The 26,349-nt window shown below is 39.6% G+C and overlaps 1 protein-coding gene across 17 annotated transcripts in view; it reads left to right on the top strand.

Moving 5' to 3' along the window:
- Nucleotides 1–26,349, top strand: part of LOC110990166 (uncharacterized) — a 117,246-nt gene that overhangs the window by 54,950 nt on the left and 35,947 nt on the right. For 12 of the 17 annotated variants that reach the window (XR_015425943.1, XR_015425944.1, XR_015425950.1 and 9 more), the window contains one exon: nucleotides 8,330–8,451. The gene's annotated coding sequence lies outside the window, so the exon portion shown is untranslated. Of the gene's footprint in view, nucleotides 1–7,319; nucleotides 7,339–8,329; nucleotides 8,452–17,573; nucleotides 17,688–24,073; nucleotides 24,201–26,349 lie in introns of those variants that run through there. The other 5 variants (XR_015425949.1, XM_087139158.1, XM_087139159.1 and 2 more) reach the window with 4 other exon arrangements.

The raw sequence follows: 26,349 nt of genomic DNA, 5'->3' as shown, positions 1-26,349 counted from the left end.
GTGATTATTGTAGGAAAGTGTTGGAATGGGTATCTTGTTCTAAACATACATGTAATTGATTTCTGTATTTTAAAGAAGTTCTTAAAAAATTTTATCTGAAAGTTCATGGCAGAAGTTAAGTTGCTTAGGTTGACAATCTTTAAAATGATCGCGCAAATAATTTGTTCCTGCACAGTTTATGTATTCATGCGTATGCATTTCTTTGTTGGGGTTCCCATAGGCCAACATCAGTACTTATGTCACTGTTTTAAAGTTGTGGTTTTACCATCACATGATTAGTAAATCATTCTACTGATGGCCTCCATAGCCATTACTTCAGTCTACTTCATTATTACATCTACATGTATAGGAGAGCGACAATATTCATGATATTCTACACCTTGTTAAATATTGTGTCCATTCCTGAACACATGTACACAGCAGCTAGCTAGAGCATAACAAGGTACAAAATTATCTGCCTCACAATATGTACATGTAACTCCCAACTTCTTAAAACCATTATTCTCGAACATATACATGTACTTTACTCTCTTGTACTTTTGGTATTTCTGTATGTGTAGTTTGTGGATTTATACGTGCGTAGTAACATACATGTAATTACATGTACATGTATGTGGACCATATCACACGTTTACCAGTTTTATTTTGTACTTTTACAGCAAAACATGTTCAAGTGATTATACTGGTCCTGTCAGTCCATCTAATTAGCTTTATGAGAAAATTTCTCAAAATGTTGCTCTATAGGATCAAACATGATGGAAGGTAGCATTATGTTAAAATTGTGTCCTTTCCTGAACAAAATGAACTGTTTTCATTGCATCAAGAAAGGCCACCATAACTCTTGAATGCAGTAACCTAGGAAAAGAATTCTTTCATCTGTTCTCCCATATATGTTGCACTTGGACAAAGGAGAATATAGTGAGCAGGGTGCATGATTTTCTGAATTAGCTGAAATGACAGGCATGACAGGTGGTGTTTTAAGAAAAATGAGAGTAAAAAAGTAAAAAACTTAATAATATTATTAGAGTAAAAAAAGATTTTGGACTTCGACAGCCGCCAGCTTGCTACCGATGCTAAGCGTGTCCGCATTCTTAAGGAACTGAGAAAAAGATTTGCTATTTTAAAACCTGACAAAGGATGTGGTGTTGTCCTAATGAAATCCAGTGACTACATTGATGCTCTGTGCCATTTATTCTCGGACCCTAGGAAGTTCAAAAAGTATAATGGTTCAATAACTACCCAGCTTCAGACTCTACAGACATACCTACGAACTCTTCACAACAGGAAAGAAATCAGCGATGAGGAATACAAAGCCCTTCGACCCGTCTCAACCATGCCAGCACGAGCCCACGGACTTCCTAAAACCCACAAAGACTTTGAGGACATCCCACCACTAAGACCAATTATTGACACTAATGGTACTGCATATTATTCTGTTGCCAAATTTCTAGCCAACCTTCTTAATCCACTCACTACCAATGATTATGTGTTGAAAGATTCCTTCGATGCTGCTCAGCGTATTAGAAACATCCCTTCTCACTTGCATACTGATGGATTTAAATTTGTTTCCTTTGATGTTGTTTCATTGTTTACAAATGTACCTATCACTAAGGCTATAGACATAATCCTTCATCAAGTCTATGACAAAAACCTGATATCCACCGATTTAAAGAAGAACACCCTCCGCAAGCTACTGAGGGACACTTGCACCAAAACCGTATTCGCATGTAATAATGAATTGTACCAACAGACTGATGGCGTTTCCATGGGATCACCACTAGGACCAGTCTTAGCCAATATATTTATGACCGAACTAGAGGAAACAATTATCCCTAAGCTTGAAGATGAAGGTATTATCAAGTTTTACACACGCTTTGTTGATGACACACTTATCCTTGCTAAGCCTGTAAACTTTGACAGAATCCTGAAAGCACTGAATTCATTTCATCGGAATTTACAATTTACATTTGAATCATTTGAAGGAACGAGCACTGTTCATTTTCTTGATCTTGAATTTAACTCCTGTGAAATGGGCATTTATCGTAAGAAAACACACACTAGGCAGTATGTTCACTTTGATAGCTTCACCCCCTGGAAGCAAAAAATCTCCTGGATACGTAGTTTATTTTCTAGAGCCCATAAGATCTGCACTCCTGGACCTCGTCTTCAACATGAACTGAACACACTTAAACGATACATGTCCTGGAATGGGTTTCCGCTGCATACAGTCAACAGCATCTTTAGGAAACTACACCAAAACCTGTCTAAAGCCGATTCACCCCAAATAAATGAGGATGCGGACATAGCCAAAATCTGGTTATGGCTACCTTTCACTGGAAAGGTAGGCCAAAACATAGTCCATAGTTACATCAACAAGATTAATCGACACCTCACTAAGAATGTCAAAATCATAATTATTTGGAAATCTAAGAAAGTGATGAATATGCTGCCAACTAAGGACCTGACTCCCAAAGAGTACCGTAGTTCTGTTGTATATCACTTTAAATGTCCAGGTTGCAACAACGATTACATTGGTAAAACTGACAGATGTCTAACCAACAGAATCAAGGAACACTCAACTGGGCCCAACATTGTAATTTTTGACCATATATCATCATGTGAAGGCTTTCACCACATCCTGGGGCTACTTAATCTTCCTATTCTTCTGGATACGGGCAAACAGGACAATTTTCAATTTTCCACCTACCAGTCATTGATACTTAGCAACACTAGCGTTATTGATTATTCTACACATTGGCTGGAATTGTTATTTAAGGAAGCTTTAGCCATCAGTCGCTACAAGCCATCTCTAAACACTGGATTAAGGGCCTCCAAAGAGCTTGCTTTGTTAGGCTAACTCTGTTTATTTCCATTTATGGGATGATTCACCTCACTTCTCCTTTGTTACATGTACCTTACTGCTGGCCTCCTAACACCTTGTTACCACTGGATTATAAGATGATGCAGTCTGTGAGCCATTCAATTCTTTGTTTACTGTTTAGACTCTCTGATTGGCCAATTACTCCCCCTCTGACTCATGTTATAAGGTTACAACTGCATGGTTTATCTCATTCCTGAAGATGTTCTGAATAAAGAACGAAATATTGAATCAAACATGGCTTTCATTAGTCTTTATGGAGTCTGCATAATATTGAGTAAAAAACTTAATTTTCCCAAAATATCAGAAAATATGCGTTGTTTTTTTACAGCATAACTTGCATTAGTGTTGAAGACATGACCAATTTTAAGCAACCCCAAACATGTCTGGAATGTGGAAATAGCAGTATATGATATATACCTTCAGTTGACAAAGTTTATGAAATGCCAAATGCAAAGTGTCTTAAAATTAAAACATTCCAGGTTTAGGCCTTGAAATTAACATTTTCTTTTACCTTTATTCATACACTTACAATAGCCAAACACGGTTTATTGATACTTTTTCATTTTGGACCTATCAATAGACTTTTTTGCAACATTCCTGTGAAACTGCCCAATATTCAATTGAAAAAGGACAGTTTTGTGTGACGGCAAAATAGGAAATGTCTTAACTTGGATATGGGCGTTATACCTTCTTTAAGAACTGTAAGATTTGTATAAACCTTACAGTTCTTGAAGTAGTGTAAATGGTTAATGAAGACAATGTCCAACCTGAGGCTGAGCTAAGGACTACCCATACAAAATGTATTAATTGGAAGAAAAACCAAACCAATCAATCATGGCAACTTTTGTTTATTTTCAATGTGTAACCTTACTAGTGTCTTGGTTAAACAGCTAGCCTAGGCCTACCGTATTTGACTGCATTTCCATGATGTGAAATGTTAAGAGTCTTATATTTAGGGTGCCCTCCTTTATTTCTGATTACTTAGACTGGCCTTTTTACCCATAGTGCCTTACAGACAAAAGGTCATACAAGACCTACATTGTACATGTACCTTTGCAAAAAATGTCAATCAAATGGGTTTATAGCACTACACTGACGTTGTGCACCACTGTAAAAACAGGGTGTTGGTAAAAGTCAGAGGTACATGTAGCCAGAGGTACATGTAGTTGGAGGTACATGTACATGTACAGAAGGAAGTTATTTTTTTATCTTTTCATGAACAATAATGATCATAAATATCCTCATTTGTATAGCTTGTCAGACTGGGGGTATAATCAACTGCACCTGCAACAGTATTCACACGATTTTACTCCAAAAATTATGGAAAAATGACAAAGAATTTCTTTAATTAATACCTATGCATGAGGTTCATGTTTTTTGTTTCCTTATTTACCCACCCTTACGACTGTAAATCATCCTTAATTGAACGAAACGCCAGGCCGGAGTTAGCAATAAACCAACTCTACACTGAATCGATTTCTGCATGTGTATGGGTCAACCCGGCGGTGGAGTAAAAGTAGTTCAAACATATGCTACTTGAAAAATTATCCAAAAATTACAAAATGTCTGAAATGAATGCCACAAGTGTTTTTCTCTTTCTTTATTGACCAAAACGTCCATAAAATGTTCTCTATGGCATAGCATGTCAGGCGGGAGGTAATACATGTTTTGTAATATAAAAACTATGATTTGGTACAATGTACATACTGTACATGTATAGGATGACCTGGAAGTTGATTTGATTTAAAGTACATGGAATTCAAACTACAGTAACTTGAAAAATCATCGAAAATGACAATATTTAGAATGAATGCTTACAGAAGAGGTCATTGTTTTATTTCTTTAAATTTTAGGGCAATTGTGTTTGTGTGTTTACATGTACATGTCCAGTGCATGGCAGCGCTAAAAAGGTGTAACAATAAATGTGTATCAGGGCAGGCTGGCAGGGGGTCACAGGGTCATTGCAACAGGTAACTTGTGAATTGTTGTACATTGTAAAACATTGTTACACATTTTGGGTAGGTACATGTAGGTGAAAAGGAGAGGCAGTGAAGGACAGGATAAAGGAGACAGGGGTAGAGATGTAAAGTGGTTAAACTGGGGAGCCAAACAGATGAGGGACTAAGGAAGTACTAAAAAGCTGTTTGTGTGATATTAACCCCATTAATTTCCTTCAATGGAACTCTTGCTCACAACAGAGTGAATTTTGTTAGCTTATTGCTACAAAACTGAAAGTAAAACTTGCTATGGAGCTCCTTGTCAATCATTGTTGAAAATCTTTTTGGATTCTTGTGGTTTGTTACAATCATCACCGATATAAGAAGTGGACCATGTTGCCTCCATCAAACTATTTCTGATATTTACCAAGTACTGTAGGTCATGGTGTCGTCACCATTTTGAGGTTTGGCGAGATATATGTACGCTAGTAGTGCATAGTAACAATCGCCTCTTCTACAAGCTCTGCATAGGCAAATCTGTTAAAATTTGAGCGATCCAGTTCTGCACTCTTTGCATTTTTGCTTGTGAATACTTCTGGTAATTGCCACTATTACTATTGCATGCGCTGCGGCACATACAACATTGTACAAAGATGCCACACTCGTTTCCATTCTTCTGGTGGGGTTCATCAGTCGGCACAAAAACATGCTAATCTGACACGGAAAAGGATTTTGAATACGTTACAGCAAGAAAAGTGTTGTACATGTCTGTGAATAAGACTGCAGATTGCATGTTTTCTCCATGCAAGGAGTCCACAATAACCAACTGTCGTAATTTTCTTATTATGACCAATAGTATCCAGTGGTTACCGTGGACTATCACAGGCCAAAGCCAGACATCTTTCTCAAAGATGCAATGCGCAAGGGCCCACTTTATGACAAATTCTACTTCACCCTCTTCCCATGTGAGAAATGCATGGGAATCTGCAACAAGGAATGTAACAGAGCTGTCAGGAGACTGTTGAAGGTAACACTTGCTTATAAATGCCAAAATAATGGCTTCTGTTAATCAGCCTGTGAGCAACAGCAAAGCCAAGTCGGTGGAATTTACTTGAAATGGCCCAATGTGTTTTTTGAGTGGGACCTGTATCATGGTCTATCCGAGACTCTGATTTAACACTTGGTGTTGATGTTGTCAAAGGAGTGAAGTGATCACCAAGTGGAGATGGTGGATTGGCAGGGCACGATGGTGAGGATGGTGGACAGAAATCATCCATATTCCATGTGTCCTCCATCATAGTTGCTTCTATCGAGTCAGGGGCACAACTGACATCCAGATCATCAATTCTGGGCTTTTTACGACTAGATCTCTTCTTTTGGCACTTTGACCTCCTTAATCTAGACAGATTGTTATGTCTTGTATCGGTTACCCCAGGAGCTAAGCCGACAGCTACCGGTAGGCGGCATGTGATTGTATGGTAACAGGTACAGTACCCTTTTAGAGGCAAGGGCATGATTCTTTTGGGAAAAGCGTTACAGAATATGAAGTTCCCTTTGCTTCCCTGCACTAGGAAAACACTCTGCTCAGCAACACACGTGATTTTTTTGTTTTGGATGACCATCTTGGCCAGACTTACATGTACAAGTAGCTGGCTTTTGAAGCTGCTTCTCTGGTGGGATTTCATGCTTGAGTTACTGTAGTTTGGCGTCCATCACAACCGTGTCTAGATTGTTTTCCATGTATGGAAATACTGTTTGGGATCACTGAATTTAAGCTCTTTCTTCAAGCAAAAGTTTTCACCTAAGGAACAAAACCAGCGCAGGATTTCATTGTAGTAGATGTTTTGTAGAAAGAACAAAATCAACACAATGTTGTCTAGACTGACTTCCTTGAGTTCTAGTACACATTTCATTACTACATTCAAGCTCTCGCTTTGGTTTGTTGTCATGCCAGGATCGTCTGTGTACCCCCCCAGCCGTTTTAGCACCCACTTGCCAGCGGACAACAATATTGCAGGTTCAATCTCGAGGTCAAAGTAATTGATAAATGCCTCACTCCACTTTACCTTCAGTGTATCACGAACCTGAAAGTATTTTTCTTTGGTGTTAGAGAGAAGAAGTTGCTTCACATGGTGTCTGTTGGCCTGGCGGTCTCCTGCCTGCTCACCTTTGCGTAACTGAGGGCATAATTGCGTCTTGACAACCTCAAAGAAATCCCCATGATTTGCTTCCAATTTTTTTCATGTATTAAGACAGCAACTGGAATCAGTGGTTCACTGGCAAAAGAGCCATGTTTCACAGTAAGGGCAGAAATATAAAAATCACTCAAGTTGAATGTGGTGTCATACGGTATGAGACTACAAGTACATGTAAGTTCATTGAGGATTTCTGTGTACCTGCTTTCTTGGCATGGTCTTTCAGCACTGAGGGAAATGTTCTCACATGCGGACGGGTGGGATGTTTCTTAGAATTACCATGAGGAGAGATAGATTCCTTCAAAACCACTTCTTCATTACCAAGGTATTGTATCAAAACTAATGTGCAAACCAATGCAAAGAACCAATTCAGGAAGCATCTGAAACTGGTCTATGAAATCACCAAGTTAAGTACGTACATGTACATGTTGTATAACCAGCCAGCCCTTTAACTTCTCAAATTGCACATTGTTCCTCACCTGTGCAGTATCCTTTTTAGTGCAGCACTTGCACATTGAAAGAGGGACATTTTTGGACATTAAATCCCTGTACATCTTGTGAGGATTTCTGTGAACCTGCTTTCTTGGCATGGTCTTTCAGCACTGAGGGAAATGTTCTCACATGCGGACGGGTGGGCTGTTTCTTAGAATTACCATGAGGAGGGATGGATTCCTTCGAAACCGCTTCTTCATTACCAAGATATTGTATCAAAACTAATGTGGTTGGACCATGCACTATCTGATATGCATGCCTAGTAACAGTGTCTGGACCACCAGAAGAGTACATGTACCGGTAGGTCGTACCTACGGCCTACATGTACATACATGTATATATGTACGTGACTTTTGTAGCATTGTTGAAAATGATCAGAAAACATAAATCGGAGTGTTGCACTTTAATTGACTCTATTTAAACCATTACATGTATACATGTGATTGCTTTTTTGTGTGGAAGACTTCAAATTAGTTATAAACTATGGAAAAACTGTAATTCTGCTGTGAGCTTTGTCCAACCATAAATAACCTAAAATACGGGACTGTACATGTACATGTACATGTATTTCCCCAAGAAGATGTACAACTTGTGGCCCTTAGGAAGTGCAGACACTGACAAATTGGTATCTTTGCTAAAAACTCTATGATTCCTGAGGTCTTTTTGGGTTGAGTCTTGACTTGGTTGCCAACCATTTGGTCTTCAGTCTTCTGTTACAACCAGTGGTCTTTATTGATTAGCCTTTTTGATTACAAGATCTTGGTAAATGATTTTTTTTTTAAGTAAATGATTGAATCTACTGTAATTTTCCATTTTCTACCTAGACAGCTGTTAACAAGTTAACATCCAGCCTTTTCCTACTTATTCATCTCTTTGCCATCAACCTTTCAAGATGACATCACTAACTGATTAAGAGAAGAGTTACAATGTATGCATCCAAAAATTGGTAAGTTTGTTTCCATTTCTGGGCAGTGTAGGATTTTAATTACAGCTCATATATGAAAAGTATTCGAGTTTCATTAATGAATCCTGAAAGTTTATTTTCCCTTTGTCTCAGTCACAAAATTAAGAGGGAAAAGTTTTAATTTATTATATTTTTGGTCAGTTGCACAAATTTTCCTTTGTTCCCAATTCATCACACTTGCCTTTCTCATCTTGAGAAATGGATAACAGCTCAAATGATCTCAGAGGGATGTACTGTTTTGGCTTGTGCATCTCAACCAACCCTGTAAAATCATGCTTCTGATGTGTTAAACCGTGCTTTGTAGCATGGTTGGCTGATTTAAATCATGTTGGTTTAAATCACTGATTTTCATCACAATTTCAGTCCAGTGACTTATTTGAACAATTACTGATTTAATGCACTCTTTTGTAAATACCGGTATCTCCTTTTCCAAAGCAATTAAACCAACCGACTCCTTCTAATTGCCAAGTACAACATGTTATCGACACATTCAGATATCCTTTCATTTCATCAGCATTTGACTGAACAGAACTTTGGATTTGAACAAAGTTGATTGATATTGTCCCAGTAAATGTTTGAAGGTCATGTGATTATCTGTCAAGCCAAGTGCCTCTTGGAGAGACTGTGTATGGAGAGTGAACTGTTTACACTCAAGCATGAAATGCTACTAGTACCAAATATCTTCAGTGGTACGGCATTGAGGTATTTGTTATGGAGGAGTTTTGAGTCCTTTGAAGCCTGTACATGTACTGTTACATGTACCTACCAGTACCGGTAGACAAAGTCTATTGGGCAATTCCATATGGGAATTGAGAAAAATGACAAATGCTACAGCTGATGGAATAAAAATTAAATTTACTGTGCGTTGTCAATAAATGTACACCTGGAATGGAGCCAAAAATGTTTTTGAAAATAAGGCAAAGTAAAAAAAAAGTTTCGCATCCAGATTTTTGAAAAAAACAAAGGAAGTGGGGCTTTTTATTTCGTATTGTTTTTCGAGATAGCCGCCATTTTAAAATTTCCTGCAACCGTAAGTGTTTCCACTCTTCAAAGACATGTTAAAATGAAAGACAAGTTGGACAAAAGAACTGAACATAATATTTACAGTGTCATTTAGTGTTGGATTGGTCTACAATGAACAGGTTTAGATGCATTTGCTTTAACAGCCAAAAGTCAAGATTTATTTTGGATGAGTAATTTTACAGATAAAATCAAGCACCAAATGTCAACTCTCAAAATCTACAAGTGTAAATGCCAAGCTATAGATAAAAATGTGTTTGTGCTTTTCCATAAACATGTGAAGATTAATTGAAAATATTTGAGGTAATTTTTTTCTTTACATTTTTGTCAGTTTACTTTTGGAAGTCTTATTTTTCTACTACTGAGATTTTACCTTTGGAACATGCCCCAGAGGTTGGTTCCACAAGGTTGACTAGACATGGTCAACTTCATGTACATGTACCTTGCATTCGAATGTGGTCAGTCCAACTGTTGTTAAAGTTCTACACTTACACTGTACACGTACACGCACATGTACATGTAGATATGTTTGAGATCAAATCACTCTAGATGTCTGCATTGTAGTTGACTGCATTCCAGTTCTTGATTGTAATAATACATACTGTACATGTTGCTGCATTGACCCATACATGTACATGATTTTAGTTTGTGTAATTCCGTTACCGTGTTTAATGTACATGTACATGTATGCCGTTGGATACGTGGAACAAGTCCTACCCCACACAGTGAAGCAAGATTAAGCAGTTTGAAGCTGACAAATGTATTTGAAGCAACTGCCTTGTTTCTGATCACAACTCGGGGTTCAGAAGTTGGAAATTTCATGTTCTTTTCCAATACACCCTTGTTGCTACATGTAGGTGTAAAAATTGTAATAACTTTCAGATAGGTATACAGATGCATTGTTTTATGGTTTATGTTTAGGTATTATGGTTTATGTTAGTTAAAGCTAAAAAACATGCCCGGATTAAAAAATAAGAAAGATCGCTATTCAAGTGGTAACGGAATTACAAAAAAAGGTAACGGAATTACATATGTGAAATGTACTTGTACATGTACATTGAAAAATGCCAGTGATGGAGTATGGAATATTTGTACGTACCGGTATTGGCCCAGAGAAGTTGAGAGGACATGGGAACACAGATTTTGGGTAACAACAAATACAAATGTTATGGATTTACAGGAATTGCTATGGGGCCCCAGAAACACCTTGAACGATACACAAGTAAAGGCAACAATAATACATGTACTGTAGCTATTAGCAAAGTACACAGTGTTAACAATGTAGCACCGCTATAACGGAGAACTTCTCCATAGCGTCATGAGCAAGAGACGCCGGGTTTAACGACGCAAAGTAACGGGCAAGAAACGCCGGATCTTGTAATGCATGTGTAACGGGCAAGAGATGCTGAAACTCTAACAAATAGATAATGGGCAAGAGATGCCAAACCTTTAACTGGTGGCCAGTAACCAAGAGACTATGTATGCAGTAAGTCAACAGAATGTTTGCCCCCATCCCAACCGCCCAAGGTACGGGGGGAGAGGCCACCCCTCGACTGGGGATTTTAGGCCCAGAACAGGACATGACTTGAGCCAAACAAGTTCCGACATTAGGAACTTGCCCAACCCCCCTCCCTTTTTTGATCTCAAGCCAGTAACAACCCCCACCCCACTTACGAGGGAATAACAACATACGGACAAAGGTGCACATGCTAGGGCTTGGAAATGCGAGGTGGGTGGAGGAGGGCCTCAGGGTTGTGTTTGAAGAAGGTTATAGCGGCAACTAAGTTCTGGCAGAACAATTTGTTGCCTAGCTGTAAGCCATCTCACCAGAAGATGCAGTGTTGGCTAGGGTTGATACTGTCAGAATGAACTATGGCATGGGCCTTTCCCAGATGTCTGCACAGCCTATGAGCATATTTATTAAGGGCATTGACATTTCTCTGGCTCATTCCAGGGCGTTCCTCATTAAAGTAAAAAAGGCGCAACAGAATGTCTGACCATATGATGATAGTGTTGGGGAGCAAATGACGAATGCCTTTGAGGCCCTCCTCCATGCTCTCCCGGATCTCCTTCACTGGTGTGATAAATAGATAATTAGCCACCGCTTGGGGGTGCTGTCGCGATACATCACTGGTGCTACTTGTGCTTGAGCATGGCTCGGGCGCCCGTCGGGATGTGCCGGATTGTAGGCCGAGCAGACTCCACAAAACTCGCGACTGGGTCCTGGTTTGGCTTGAAGGCAGAGACTTCCTGCGTCCCGCTTGGTCTTCCTGGTGCTTCCTTTTCTTCCCTCGGCCTCACCTGTTAATACGGCCATGGAGGTGTCAAATTGCTGGAAATAACAGGTAGAAACTGGCAAGCGTTTTTTTTATTTCAAACTGTACACGCTCGGCGAAAGAGGAGAAGTGTGGCAAACTTGCCCAAACAACCAGCCAGCATGATGTGTGCAACGTCTGATTGGTTGCGGTGCAGCCGTTTTGGGGAATGGGCTAAACTTGAGCCGCACACGCAGCACGAGCAACTTCACTGGTATCATAAATGCTCTCACCCCTCTGACCCAAAGGGGGATCCCCGGAGACAGGCTCCTGGGAACCGTATTAATACTGTTGCGTTCCCCAAATATCATGTCGATGGCAGCATGGACTTTATCAGTGTCTACGGGGTGTGATATTTGGGGTCAACAATTTATTAAAAGGTGGACGTGAAATAAGGGCTTTGGGTAACAGTCAAACTGTATTGTTGGTTTATTGCTCTCACTTCTCACTTCTTTTCTTCAAAGTTCAATGTAGGTTTGAAGAAGGTGTAGCTTTACATAATCATTACCAGCACACTGTCGTAAAAGTTGGTACCTTAATACTTCTACACAAACACCCCTTTCACAAGGGGTTTGTGCACAAACCCTGTCAGACCGCAAGTATCTACTCCAAACCACGTTCAGTTAACTCGGCAGCCACAGGGGAGTTCAGAGTCAGTGACTGCTGAAACCGCAGAGTATGCTGAACACAGTATACAGTACATTTGTTTATGCATGCTCACAGTGCACATTGATTATGTCGGTGACCAGGATGGTATCAGAAGGCTGTTTCAATCTCTTCTCGTTTTAACCCTCCACTTTTCTGTCGGTTGTAAAAAAATGTAAATGCACGATGTTTCGTCATGGGTGTGGACAGTTACTGTTAAATAAACTTCATGCAGCGAGGATTTTCTGCCAACATTTTCACCAGCTTGATTGCCCCAACCTCGTTTGTCACAAATCATCCTGTTTGTTTTCGTTTAGTTGTATTTATAATTTACAAACCGTGATCACAGAAATTTATGAACATTATAACGCCAACTTTATTAGTTCCTTATCTCATTATCTCAAGATCTCATCTCAAGATCGAAGACGACGCAAAAAAAGGTTGGAACCAGCTTGATTGCCCCAACCTCGTTTGTCACAAATCATCCTGTTTGTTTTCGTTTAGTTGTATTTATAATTTACAAACCGTGATCACAGAAATTTATGAACATTATAACGCCAACTTTATTAGTTCCTTATCTCATTATCTCAAGATCTCATCTCAAGATCGAAGACGACGCAAAAAAAGGTTGGAACCATTTGACACTTTCAGAATCAAGGACTTGTTGCAAAGGAAAATTTTTTATTCAGGCAAGAACGCCAAAGACGAGCAATATCGCTGACAGCCTTTCTAAGATGATTGTTTGGAGGTAATTCCCTCCAGAACGATAGCAGCGTTGCAGAGTCAGAAGACGTTAAACAACGTAGAAATGCTGTAAAATCAAGATGTATACGTCTTCTTTCATTTTCAAAAGAGCCAGCAGGTAGAGACTTTAATAGCGACCACGAGACAGGCCTATGAATGATAAACCAGCCGAAAATTACACTACGCCTAACATACAAAACGAGCAAGAACAACAAGGTAGAAATGAGACTGATCAGCTGGTCACCTCCGGACAGGAGAAGCACGTGATGGTGAGCAGGCCGCAAGAGAATTCCCCGACAACAATCCCCTGCTTGCAGAAATAGAACATAATCAAGCCATTCTTGACAGCTACAGAGTTCCAAGTTGGAAATGGTGCACTTCCACCTCACATCAGAAAGCGAGGCGCAGAGAGGAAAAGCAACAAGTCATTGCATAAGACAGTTACCGGTATTGAAAAAAAAATGTGACAACCCAGATCCCCGAAACTGTGACTACCGATCCAGAGAAAATGCCAAAAGATTACGGCAGTTTAAAATGTATCAATTTAAACTCTGTTTAATTTTTAATTTAGTTTGGAAATGTAAATTCAGTAAAACCTAATGTTTAAGGCGTTCACTTTTGCTGCTCTCTCAGCCCACTCGAATCCCCCTTTTTCTCCGCCAGCCAACTCTGTCTTACACGGTCAATCCGGCAAGGCAATTCGCATTCATTTCTCAGCCCACTTGCATCCCTTTTTTTTCACCAGCAACCAGCCCCGTCTGACACGGTCAATCCGGCGAGGCAATTCGCATCCCTTTCTCAGCCCACTCGAATCCCCCTTTTTCTCCGCCAACCAGCTCTGTCTGACACGGTCAAACCGGCGAGGCAATTTGCATCCCTTTCTCAGCCCACTTGCATCCTCTTTTTTCACCGGCAACCAGCCCAGTCTGACACAGTCAATCCAGTGAGGCAATTTGAATCGCTTTCTCAGCCCACTCGCATCCCCTTTTTTCACCGCAAACCAGTTCTGTCTGACATGGTCAATCTAGCGAGGCAATTCGCATCCCTTTTTCAGCCTACTCGCATCCCCTTTTTTACCCCCAACCAGTTCTGTCTGACACGGTCAAACCGGCCAGGCAATTAGCATCCCTTTCTCAGCCCACTTGCATCCCCTTTTTTCACCGCCAACCAGGCGAGGCAATTTGCATCCCTTTCTCTGCCCACTCGCATCTTTTTTTTCACCGCCAACCATCCGAGTCTGACACAGTCAAACCGGCGAGGCAATCAGCATCGCTTTCTCAGCCCATTCGCATCCCTTTTTTCACCGGCAACCAGCCCAGTCTGACACGGTCAAACCGGCGAGGCAATTCGCATCCCTTTCTCAGCCCACTCGCATCCCTTTTTTTCACCGCCAACCAGCTCTGTCTGACGCGCTTAATCCGGCGAGGCAATTTGCACCCCTTTCTAAGCCCACTCGCATCCCCTTTTTCACCGGCAACCACACTTCAACACAATTAAACAGAAAATGGGACTTTAAAACTGTCCACAATTAAAGGAAGCCTTAATTTCTTGAAATTGGGGACCCGGTCAACTGAGTCCTATTTCAAATATATAATTTGGAACATTGTTTTGCAAGAAAAATCCCATATAGATTCCATAAATAAGGTCTTTTGAATGAATAGAAACCGAATATCAGGAGTTGTACAATAGGGAAAACCATGTGATGAATGAGAACTTGAGATGTCAAAATGTAACAAATTTGACTGCCAGTTTCAGTCCTAGTCCTTTGTAATTACAGTCTTCAATCGTCATTGCAAGATCCTAATGGAATGATGTTCTTGTAGCTCTGTGAATGAAATAAGTCCCTCTTAATTCAGAACACTTTTACATTAAAGCTTATTTGATAAATTTTTGGACCCTTCATTAAAACCTTTGACTATACAAATACATAGTTGGGGGATGAATAACTGAGGCCCATACAGCTTTATAGAATTTATGTCCCCAGCGGATTTCAAATATTTTGGTATGGCAGAAACAGAGCCTTTAGACGGCCTTTTGCGGCTTTAGATAATTGATACAAGAAAAATTTCACTTATATTCCAATCCACGAGACATGTGGGTTTGATTCTCTTTTTCCATGCAATATACCGGTAGATAGACGGTTGTTTAAAAAGTCTGTTTCCTGGCAAATTTTTCTTTCTTCCTTAGTTTAAATTAATTTCTTTCTTTGCGTAGTAATTTTTTGATAATAATTTATCACATGTACAACCCACCAACATAAGAAACGTGTTTTGCAATTAATGAACAAAATTAATGCCAGGCACGATTGTATCATCGACCAGTCATCCAAGGCTAATTAGTGAATCCGTTCTTGTATCAGTATAATTGTTGATGTTTGTTATTAAACGGCTGCCAAAGAGAAAAGGGAAAGCAGTTTATACAGGAAAAGCGACCATGTCTCGAAAAGAGTATATATTATAAATCAATGTCACACCATGTAGTATGGGGGCAATGTTCATGATAAACATTGTACATAAAATCGTCAAACAGAATAGCACATTAAAATCATGTTACAAATCAACTTTTTTGCTCATCACAAAAAAAGATGTGGCATGATTCCACGGCCCATCATCCCACCACCAAAGGTGGGGAGATATATAACCTACCCCCTCAGGATTTGTGTAAATGAGAAAAATAAATTATTGGCAACAGTACTTTCCAACATTACTTCAGTCTGAGGCCCGCCCCCAGGAAACGCTGCGTCAATACTACGGAGGTGACGTTACAACATTCTGTGTTGACCGGTCACTGCTGCTATACCCATTTCACTTTGTTAACCAATCAACTGTGGCGACTACCTGGCCGCAAACAACGTGGGCTACTGCCCAAGGCAGCCTGCAACCCAACCCCCTAGCTCTTGTGTTTTTTTATGACAAAAACCGCAAAACCCAGTATAAAGAGTAAGTTAGGGCAGGATTAAGGTACCAACTTTTACGCCAGTGTGCTGGTAATGACAACACACAAAAGGCAAAGTTGTAGAGAGGCAGAACCATTGGAAATGCAAGTGGGATGGAGTGGGCATGGTACAGTACATTGCGATTGAAAGTTAACACCAAAATGGGAAAATTGTCCCCATTTTTTCTCTTCCCAGGGAATTCCTTTTCATTTCACAAATTGTGAAAAAGTGTGCCAAAAGTGGGAAAATATTTTCACACCTCTTCACACAAGTGGGAAAATATTTTCACGGATTTTCTCTGGTAGTGGGGAAATAATTTTGCAAGCTTTCTTCATTAAGGAGTATTTGTGCATGTACATGTGGACATCCGGAAGTTTTTGTTCTCTGTGGTTTTAAACATGCCCATCTCTGAATATGGAAAGTGGAGGAAAATCAGTCTGAGAGAAAAGTTCTTCAATTCTCAGTATTATTCAGATTATTTGAGGAAGACGGCATTAAAATTTCAGCACAGTATGTTTCTTGGTTTTGAGCAAAATACAATGCGACAGGAGAAATCAAAGCTGGCTATGGTGGAGGTTGGAGACAAGCACTGAACACCGAACAGTTGAATTACAGTAGATTGCCGTTATAGCGCTCTCTTACACATCTTTACATACATGTAGCATTTACATGTAAATTAACCCACTTGGATGGATGCTCAACATGTGCACCGCGTGTGTGCACATGTACATGTATCCACATGTCGTCATGCATGTGAATTACGTTTAGATGTATTGGCAGATGTATGTACCGTGATTTCAGAATAAATGCCTTGTATCCTGTTATCTCGACGTTTTCGTGACGCCGATCAAAAAATGTTACCAAATCTCTCCAAAAACCGCCACGGGACCTGGTGCATGCTGCACCGCATCGCGAATCACACACTGCATCTACACCTACCGCGACATCCTGACTGCTACTGCTTGCCCATTCATGGACAGTCCAATCGCTGACTTTTTCCAATAACCATGTGACCACAGAAAGTAACATGTCATCAGAAACCCAAGTGAAAACAGACCCAATATGTCACACCGAACACAATTCGGCGAAAAGACGATATTTGCTACATGAAGATACACGTACAATTTAAATAGTTGATTTGATTTGTCAATCGAAAGAAACCTTCTGGTAACAAAATACTACATGTAGTAGTTCAATGTTGATTTTTTGTGTGCCAAACTACACCACGAGAATAAATAAAAAGTGGGCAAATAACCCATGTCACCACAGCAGAGCAAGTTTTAAAAGTTTGTTGTAATACACACATTTCATGTGCTTCGTGACTGTTTTTTCGCACGTCGTTTGTCCCTTTCGCATCCCATTTGCTGCAAATTCGCGAGGGGGAAAAGTTGTGGTCAAAATGCGAATGCAAATTCCTTTCACTTTTTTCCCATTCCTTTTCGCAGCGTTAACTTTCAAATGCAATCGCACAGCTAGGCTACACTCGTTGGGCCAGGCTGTGGTGGAAGCTGTCCTAGACCACCACGGTGACTAGCAAGGGCTGGACCGGGCCAGCACCGGTATGTACTGACCGAACTGCCACTCAGATTGCAATGCAATGATAAAGTCGCCACACTACATGTGTGTACCATTGGCTCAGCGTAGAGACGGGGGAACTGCGTCTAGTTAGCAAGACAAGGCTGGCGAGGGACATGGGGGTGTCTCACCCGGCAATCGGTTCGGACGTAGTGGTCACGGGCCGATACGACTCTCACTAGCACCCTGGGCTAGTTTATACAATGCTCGCATCGGTCCAAGCTAAGCTAGCTGGCCATTCATACATGTACATGTATGGTTACATTTCTTTGCCATAAGAATGGTTACTATCGCACTTTTCTCGGAAAGGGTCCAACCGCCGCACTACGTTAGGTTCCGCTCTTGCAACAAGGGTATGGTCCGCCGCACCTGACCGACGAGCTAGGGAAAATCTGCTCTATTTATAGGACTCTAGAGGCTTAGGAATTGAGCGTCGCTGAACAGCTCAACCAATGAAAATCTTCCATCTCAAAGGTCACATGACTTCCTGCTGGAGTTGTGTGCAAGAATCTAAGTGTTGTGTGTAAAAAGGTAAAATACAGAATAAGAAGTCAAGTGTACAAAATGTAGAGCTGGGTGTGTGAAAGTGCTTACCCGGTCATCTGTGGTGAATGATTGAAAGTTACATGTACAAATTCTGAGGTTTCTGAACATGAACACGTGATTACGCCAGAGTACAGCATGAATAACTTAATACAAAATTAGCGTCTCTGCTACATGTTCATAAGGCATAGCTTAGCTAAATAAGAGACCCTGAAAAATGCAAGGACTGAGAACGAGTAAAACTAGGGGGTGCGAGAATTCCATGATTCCAACAATACCCTAACACTGCTGCTACTATAAAGTTGAAGCTATAGGTAAAAGATAAATGGGTACCTGTGGCCTCTATGTTATAGATTTCATAGAATTTGTTTTAAAATTATGATAGAAAAAATGCTTCATTTACTGACATAATTCCATTACTGAAACATTCTGGGCCTTGGACCTTTCTACATGTAGGATGTCTCAATATTTTATTACTGGTTTGATGGTAGGGCTACAACCGGACCTTATTAAGTGTTTGCAATCAGGAAGGTCATACGACTAATTCATAACAGGGAAAATACATGTACACATGTAACAGTCAATTTTATTTTGAAATGTAATTCTGTTATCACAGAATTGCCTTATTACTGTACATGTATGTACATGTACATGTACATGTAGATGGATTTCTTGTGGGCGTCTTTTTCCCAGGTTTGCAGGCCCCTTGCCTGACCAGAAACTGGTTCGTGATAACACATGTCTTTATACAAAGGCCTATCGTAATGTGCTTTGGAACAAGACAAGTTGCATGTTTGCCATTAACCGAAGGATGCATGTTAGACTTGTACAGTATACATGTACATTTACATGTATTTCAGTTTTCAATATTCAAGGCGTGTGGTAAATTGGCCTGGTGTGAATTTGCTCTTCACCTAGTACCCTGAATCGTATGCAGGGTGACGAGCTAATGGCATGACCAAAATCTCAGAAAATTCCACAACAAATTTTAGAAGTTCAATAAAAATTGATCATTTCAATTCATTATTGACTCCACTCACTTACCCAACTGAAACTTGTAAAACATATTTTGGGGCGCATTTAAAAGAGTTCATTTTGCACTTCTGAAAGAAAAATTGTTCCCAAAGTTTGTAGCGGGTATATGAAATCAACATTTATGAATGACAATGGTTGAGTTTGATTAAATTTCTCCTTTTGTGAGATTGCAGGTAAAGTATATGTATTACTCCTTACACAGACGTTAAAAGCGAAAATTTGAAGTGCCCGACAGTTGGGTTCGCGCCACTTTCAGGTACTCAATCAATCTTCAAGTGTAACCGTGTAACCGTGAAGCAGCACGCGAACGAGTGTTATCATTAAACTTATACTTTCTTTAGTGTCCTTGCTGGGTGGGCCATGCAGCAGTTTGTTTTTTACAATTACCAAATGACCAGTGAATAATAAACATGGATTACACAGCCATAAAAGACAAAAACAATCCTGACACACCACATGATTTTTGAGCTGTGAACGGTGCTTACGGTACAAGTGTAAATCTGTCTGGACTGGTTTGCTGATTTCCAACATGTGAACAAGCTGAAACAAAGTCCTAAATCTAAAACGATGAGCCTTTCCTCAAGAATTGAAGAAGCCCAACAGAAAAGAAACATCACTGAGGATGGGGTGATACTCCAGAAGTTATAATTTGTGTTTTGGTGGCATCCCGGAGCTTCCTGGTGAGTCCCCTTCATATCCATATGAGAAGATCAAGGAAATTCCAGCTGAAGGGTGTGGCTTGGAACCAGAGATAGAGAATCTACACCGCTCTGGAACATCCAAGTCTCCTTCAGACAAGCCAAGACATATGCTAGGCAAAGTCATATACATGTACAGACCTGAGCGTCAGGCCATATTGCAAAGAGCCGCGTCTAACCTTGCGAGTTGTAGTATATATACATGTATCATATGAGATCTTCCCGCTGCTGACATCGAGAAGAAATCAAGCCTGAAGGATGTCATGAGGCAAGCATACCAAGCTGGCTAGAAAGTAAAATTCATCAATGGAAGGAAGCATGCCCCACCCACCTGGTCACCATAGGCTCAAGAAAGTAGAATTCATCAGTGGAAGGAAGCATGCCCCACCCACGTGGTCACCATAGGCTCACAAGTACCGGTACATGTAGCGATGATTAATAGTATTGATACATGTGGTTATTTTATGTAACAATTACTGCTACATGTACATGTACATGTAGCTTTATCTTGCGGATGCTGTACATGGACATGTACATTGTCGTAGTGTATCAGTGAGTGTCAGTCCCAAATCATGTGATCAATGTTTTCTTAATTCATTTGCTATCGTGATACATCTGGTTTTTGGTCTCTTATCTGTGTTTCGTACTGTTCTTATTGTGTTCTGTGTTTTTCTTACCCTGAGTAGGCCTATACATGTATGTTATACATGTACATGAAATGTAGTCCTTTTCCCTGTATAAAATAGTAAAGTGCATGTGTCTACATGTATATGCCTGTTAAATTTCCTTGTAGCATATGCTGTAACCCAGTGTAAAACAATCCAAACAGTATTAGGTGTGACTGCTGTAATCTCTGGACACAAATGTACTGGCCATAATCTTATTGATTTCTCCAATCTAGCAAATGATGATGGGAGCTTGTATTGTCCTCAGTGTTTGGCTTCCATTTTTCCTTTTAGTTATTTTGAGTCTCAAGAATATTATTCAGTAATTTCTGACATGAATTCTAACTACATGTACATGTGCCACCCTCTAAGTTTACAAACTTTACTGGATCTTATGAATCTCAGCTCTATTGAGCTACATGTACTAAAAAAATAAAAACGAGGAAAACTTTGATACTACAAATTTACACCCGACAATTTCATTGATTTTTTTGAAATCAAGATTTGACTGACAACTTTTCACTCCTGCATCTTCTGCATCTGATGAAGTTTAACTAAAAATTTTGACCGATTCCAATATTTCTTTCATTCTTTAAATCATAATCTTTCCGTTATACATGTAGGCCTGACTGAGACATGGTTAAAGTCAAATTCTTGTCTGAATCAATTTTGTAAGTTACCTGGTTATACCCTAGTAGTAAACGAAAAACAGAGAGGGAAGAATTGGTGGTGGAGTTGCTCTCCACATCAACTGATCTTCAATAAATCTCCAGGCCTGAGTGAAATAATGTATGTAACAGCTCTTTTGAATGCATATTTGTTGAGATCCTCACATCTCACAACATAAGGAATGTTGTCATTGGAGGATTTCAATCTACGGTATTTCTTATCTATGGTAGTTGTCCAACATCGTTCTGCCATCTTAGCAATGAAAATAAATATTGTTTTGTTTTGCATGATTTTAACTTAAATGTACTTACATGTACATGTAACTCAGATAGCAGTAGGCAATCACAAGAATTTTGGGATGTGACTTACATGTACAAGTACATGTCTAGTACTTCCTCATGTTTGTCATTAATTCATATGCAAACTAGGGTGACATCACCATCAGCTACCTTAAATGAAAATATATTCACAAATATACCAGTCCTTCCCTTACCAAAATCTGGAATAATTGTTACTGACTTACATGTATCTGATCACTTTCTGATATTCACCTCACACCCACTCAAAGTAAACCGTATTACATGTAATTTTCAATACAGTCCAGCCCGAGACTTTACATCCAACAATGTAGAGAATTTTAAAGATCATCTTTCTTCTTGTGACTGGAGGCCTGTCTTAAATGCTGAGGATGTCATTTATTCATTTTATAGATATTTTCAGTAACTGTCTTGAGAAACATCCTATTTAAGAAAGAGAATAATAAATCTAAGAAATTAACACCTAAATATCCTTGGATTACTGTTAGTTATGCAAGTCTTATTGCTGTGAAAAATAAGCTTTATGGTAAATATATTGCTTGACCTACTGACTCTAATCAAGCTCAGTATGTATGTTACAAAAATTTATTTACCATTGTCCTCCCTAACTCAAAATGCAATTGTTTACTTTACAGTTTGGGAATGTTAAAGGGAATATAATGTACAAAACACATGGAATATAATTGACAGTGTACTCCAAAATATACCTCAATCCAAAATTAGTATGATTAAAATAGATGGTGCCAATATAATTAAGCAGCAAATATACATGTACCTCAGATCTTTATTTCTGTGACTATCTACCGAACCCTAACTCAGATTCTATATGTACATGTATTTTTCTCTTTCCTGCTACAGAAGAAGAGATTATTGACATTGTAAACAACTTCTATACATACATGTACCTAATAAAACTAGTCTTGGTTTTAATTTAGTTAGCACATGTAGTTCATTACTGAAACAAATTGTGACATTGCTAGGCCCCAATACATACATGTGTATCATAAACAACTTTATACCAAGTGGTGTAGTTCCTAACGATATGAAGATTGCTAGAGTTACCCAAGCTTTAAAAATGGCGACCCAGTAATGGTACTTTCATCTTTGGAATTTCTTGACAAACATAAAGTTATAGATCTGATAATCAGTATGGCTTTCGGGCAAATCTGGCAACTATCCATGCAGTTTCTCAGTTGATAAGATAGCTACTGGCCTAGACATAGCCTCCACTACAATTGGTGTGTTTTTAGATCTTTCAAGAGCCTCCAATACTGTGGATCATGATGCTCTGCACAAACTTCAATACTATGGAATTAGGGGGATGGCCTTTGATTAGTTTAGAAGTTATCTTACCAATCAACAGCAATCTGTGGTTATTAGGGGTATTAAATCATCTTTAAATAATGTGTGGTGTTCATCAAGGCTCTAGTCTGGGCCCCTTCCTTTTTCTGTTTACATTAATGTTTTTGATACAACTTCAAATAGTCTGTCCTTTATTCTTTTCACTGATGATACATATAGGAACATATTCTATAGTCATCATGATGTACATGTACATTGTGACAGTTAATCATGAGATGAGAAAGGTATCTGATTGAATTAAAGTGAATAAATGAACATTCGATATAAACAAGACTAATTATATGTTGTTTAGCGATAACAAAGTACCACCTGCCAACTGGAATCTATAGAGGATAGAGAGATAACAAAAATTGACACAACAAAATTCTTAGGACTATACTTGTATGTACATGTATATATGACCGTTTAACTTGGAATAAATACATCAGTCATATTTCTACAGTTATTTCAAGAAATGTAGGTGTCGTCTCAAAGTTAAAACCAATCTTTCCTCACAATATAACATGATATGAAAGATGGTGGCTGAGTAAAGACGTTTCGTGCCTGAGCTCTAACTATAATGACCAAACTCTATTCATTGTAACAAGTCCACACTTGCCTAATTCTGATATATACATGTGCTCTGTCACCCCCAGCTGATTATCTACAGCTGCCTCGTATACAACTTGGGTTTCACCATGCCACGGAAAACGCTAAAATTTACTTGCGGCCATGAGTCGCCTTCGACACCATCACTGATGTTTCCAAGCCCTACCAAAGGAGCGTATGTTTCCGACACCCAGATGGATCAGTTTGAATGTTTCTCTCGACGAGCATTGAATGAGATTTGTGATGGTCAGGTGGACTTACATGTACATGTACATGTACGTAACTGAATTGAAAAGCTTGAGGAAAATATCAATGAGTCCATTGAATTCCAAGGTAAGCGCATCAATGCCTTGGAAACCAAGATGAAGCACTTCAATGGACTGTTACATGATTAGCTGCAGCTGGAAAGAGCATATCCAACCATGCCGAAGAGTTGAACAAACTTGAGCAGTTCTCTCGTGGAAATAACCTACAGGTTATCGGTTTCCCTCAGGAAAAGGGTGAAGATTGGAGGGAAACTGGTGGTTCAATGGCCCACGTCAATCTTAATCTGATGATGTGATGCCATCTCAAGGCTTCTCTACTCACCATCTCCTGTTCTCAGTCAGTTGCAGTCACCAGTAAGTAACCTTGGCATCTGCACAGGGAACTTTGTTTTCGTTTGATTTTATTTTCCTCTGATATTATTTTCAGTGGCCGAGTACCCCTTGGTTCACACTTCACGTTCAGAGGAAGTTGGAGGGGGAGCATCCATGTTTGTGAAGGACTGCCTGAACTGTCGAGTTTGGGAGGACTTAAATGTCACAGCTACGACTCTGTAGCTAATTTTCAGCAGTATTTTGACTTTGTTTGAATACTGTCGCTACGAAGAGGAAATTGTGCTACATAATGGGAGACTATAACCTGGATCTTTTGAAGTATAAGATTCACCAGCCTTCAGATGATTTTGTTAATACATGTACCTTCTGTTCCTCCGGTTTCCATCCTCTGATTAACAGACCCACTCGTACATCCCCTCATAGCAGCACTCTGATTGATAACATATTAACCAACAACAAGGAGTTTTAATACAGACAATATCTGATCATCTTCCGTTGTTTCAAATTACTCCCTCTTTTTTTTTTTAGCAGCCGGCCTTGGTCTCGGAAACTATGTTGCAAGAAACATTAATATTAACACTTAGCGTTCTTTCTCCACAGATGTTGAATCCACTGACTGGACTGCAGTTTACAAATGCCAGCATGCTGGCATGGCCTATGATACTTTTCATACACTCTTCACAGAAAAGTACAATCGACATTTCCCTCTTGTCTCTAAAAAATGTATAAGAAAAATAAAAACTAAGCAACCCTGGATCACCAAAGCTATTATCAACTCCTGTAATCACAAAGATAGGCTGTACCCACGATACATGTACTTATGCAACCCCTCCACAGCCAATGGTCGTCTGTACAGAAGCTGTCACAATCGCCTGACCTCTTCCATTCGACTCACCCAAAAAAACTACCACACACATACTTTTGAAAAAAAAATAAATATGATGTAAAAAATACTTGGCGAGTAATTAACAGAATTCTCGGGAAGGACATTAAAGCAAACATCCCAAACTGTTGCACTGATGGCCTATGTGGTTTTGGTGACATTCATGTTTCTGTAGTAAAATGTGTTGTTCCAATTATGTCCCGTCCTCTCAATCACATCTTCAATCTTTCTCTTCAAACTGGTTCTGTTCCCCTCAATCTGAAGGTTGCTAGAGTCATAGGTATGTTTGAAAGTGGTGATTCTAGTGATATTCATAACTATCAACCTATTTCGTTCTTCCCTGTTTTTCAAAAATTCTGGAGTGACTTGTCTACAACCAATTGTCTGCTTTTCTCTCTAAGTTCAGTATCCTCGTGGAACATCAGTTTGGTTTTCGTCCAAACACTCTACGGACATGGCTCTCATTCAGTTGACAGATCGCATTTCTAACTCTTTATCCCATAAACTCTTCACAGCAGGAATTTTCATTGATCTCAAAAGCCTTCGACACAATATAACCTTCTTCTCTCTAAACTAGAATTCTATGGTGTGAGAGGACAGGCTCTTGGATGGTTTTGTGACTATCTTTCCAAGAGGTCTTAGTTTACTGTTGTTGCCGGTACATCTTCTTCACGGAGAGTAATTACATGTGGAGTTCCCCAAATGTATGTTCTCTACCAAGTCTGGATCGAGGACTATTAATCCTCCCATTTACATCAACAATTCATCCATTCCCCAGGTACATTCTGTAAAATCCTTAGGAGTGACACTCAACTATCAATTGAACTGGAATGACCACATTTCTTTGATTGGAAAGATCACTTCACAGAAGACAGGTGTCTTATCCAAGCTCTGTTCTTTCCTTTACCGTTTATAATACTGTAATCCTTCCTTACTACAACTATTGTAACATTGTCTGGGCACGCTCAAGCTACGATCAACTCCACCCACTAATAACCATTCAGAAAAGAGCTATTCGGATTTGTACTCAAATCACTTCCATAAGCACACACAGCCCCTCTTTTTGCACGACTCAGGACGTACACACTGATATCAACAAACTTCAAACCGGCATTTTTATGTTCAAATACACAAACAATCTTCTCCCAAATGCCTTTTCTTCTTTCTTCACCCAGTCCACAGTGTCCGTGATCATCGCACACGGTCTCGCAATAACCTGTACCTTCCACACACCCGCCCCAGTGGGTTGGCTTGCTGGTTGCGCTGACTTTGCCATTGACGATAAGG

This window comes from Acanthaster planci, linkage group LG07, assembly GCF_054643075.1.
Source record: "Acanthaster planci isolate LZ-2023a linkage group LG07, COTS_SCS, whole genome shotgun sequence".
NCBI lineage: Eukaryota > Metazoa > Echinodermata > Asteroidea > Valvatida > Acanthasteridae > Acanthaster > Acanthaster planci.
The sequence above is the reverse complement of the archived record's forward strand: the minus strand, read 5'-3'. Positions and strand labels throughout refer to the sequence as shown.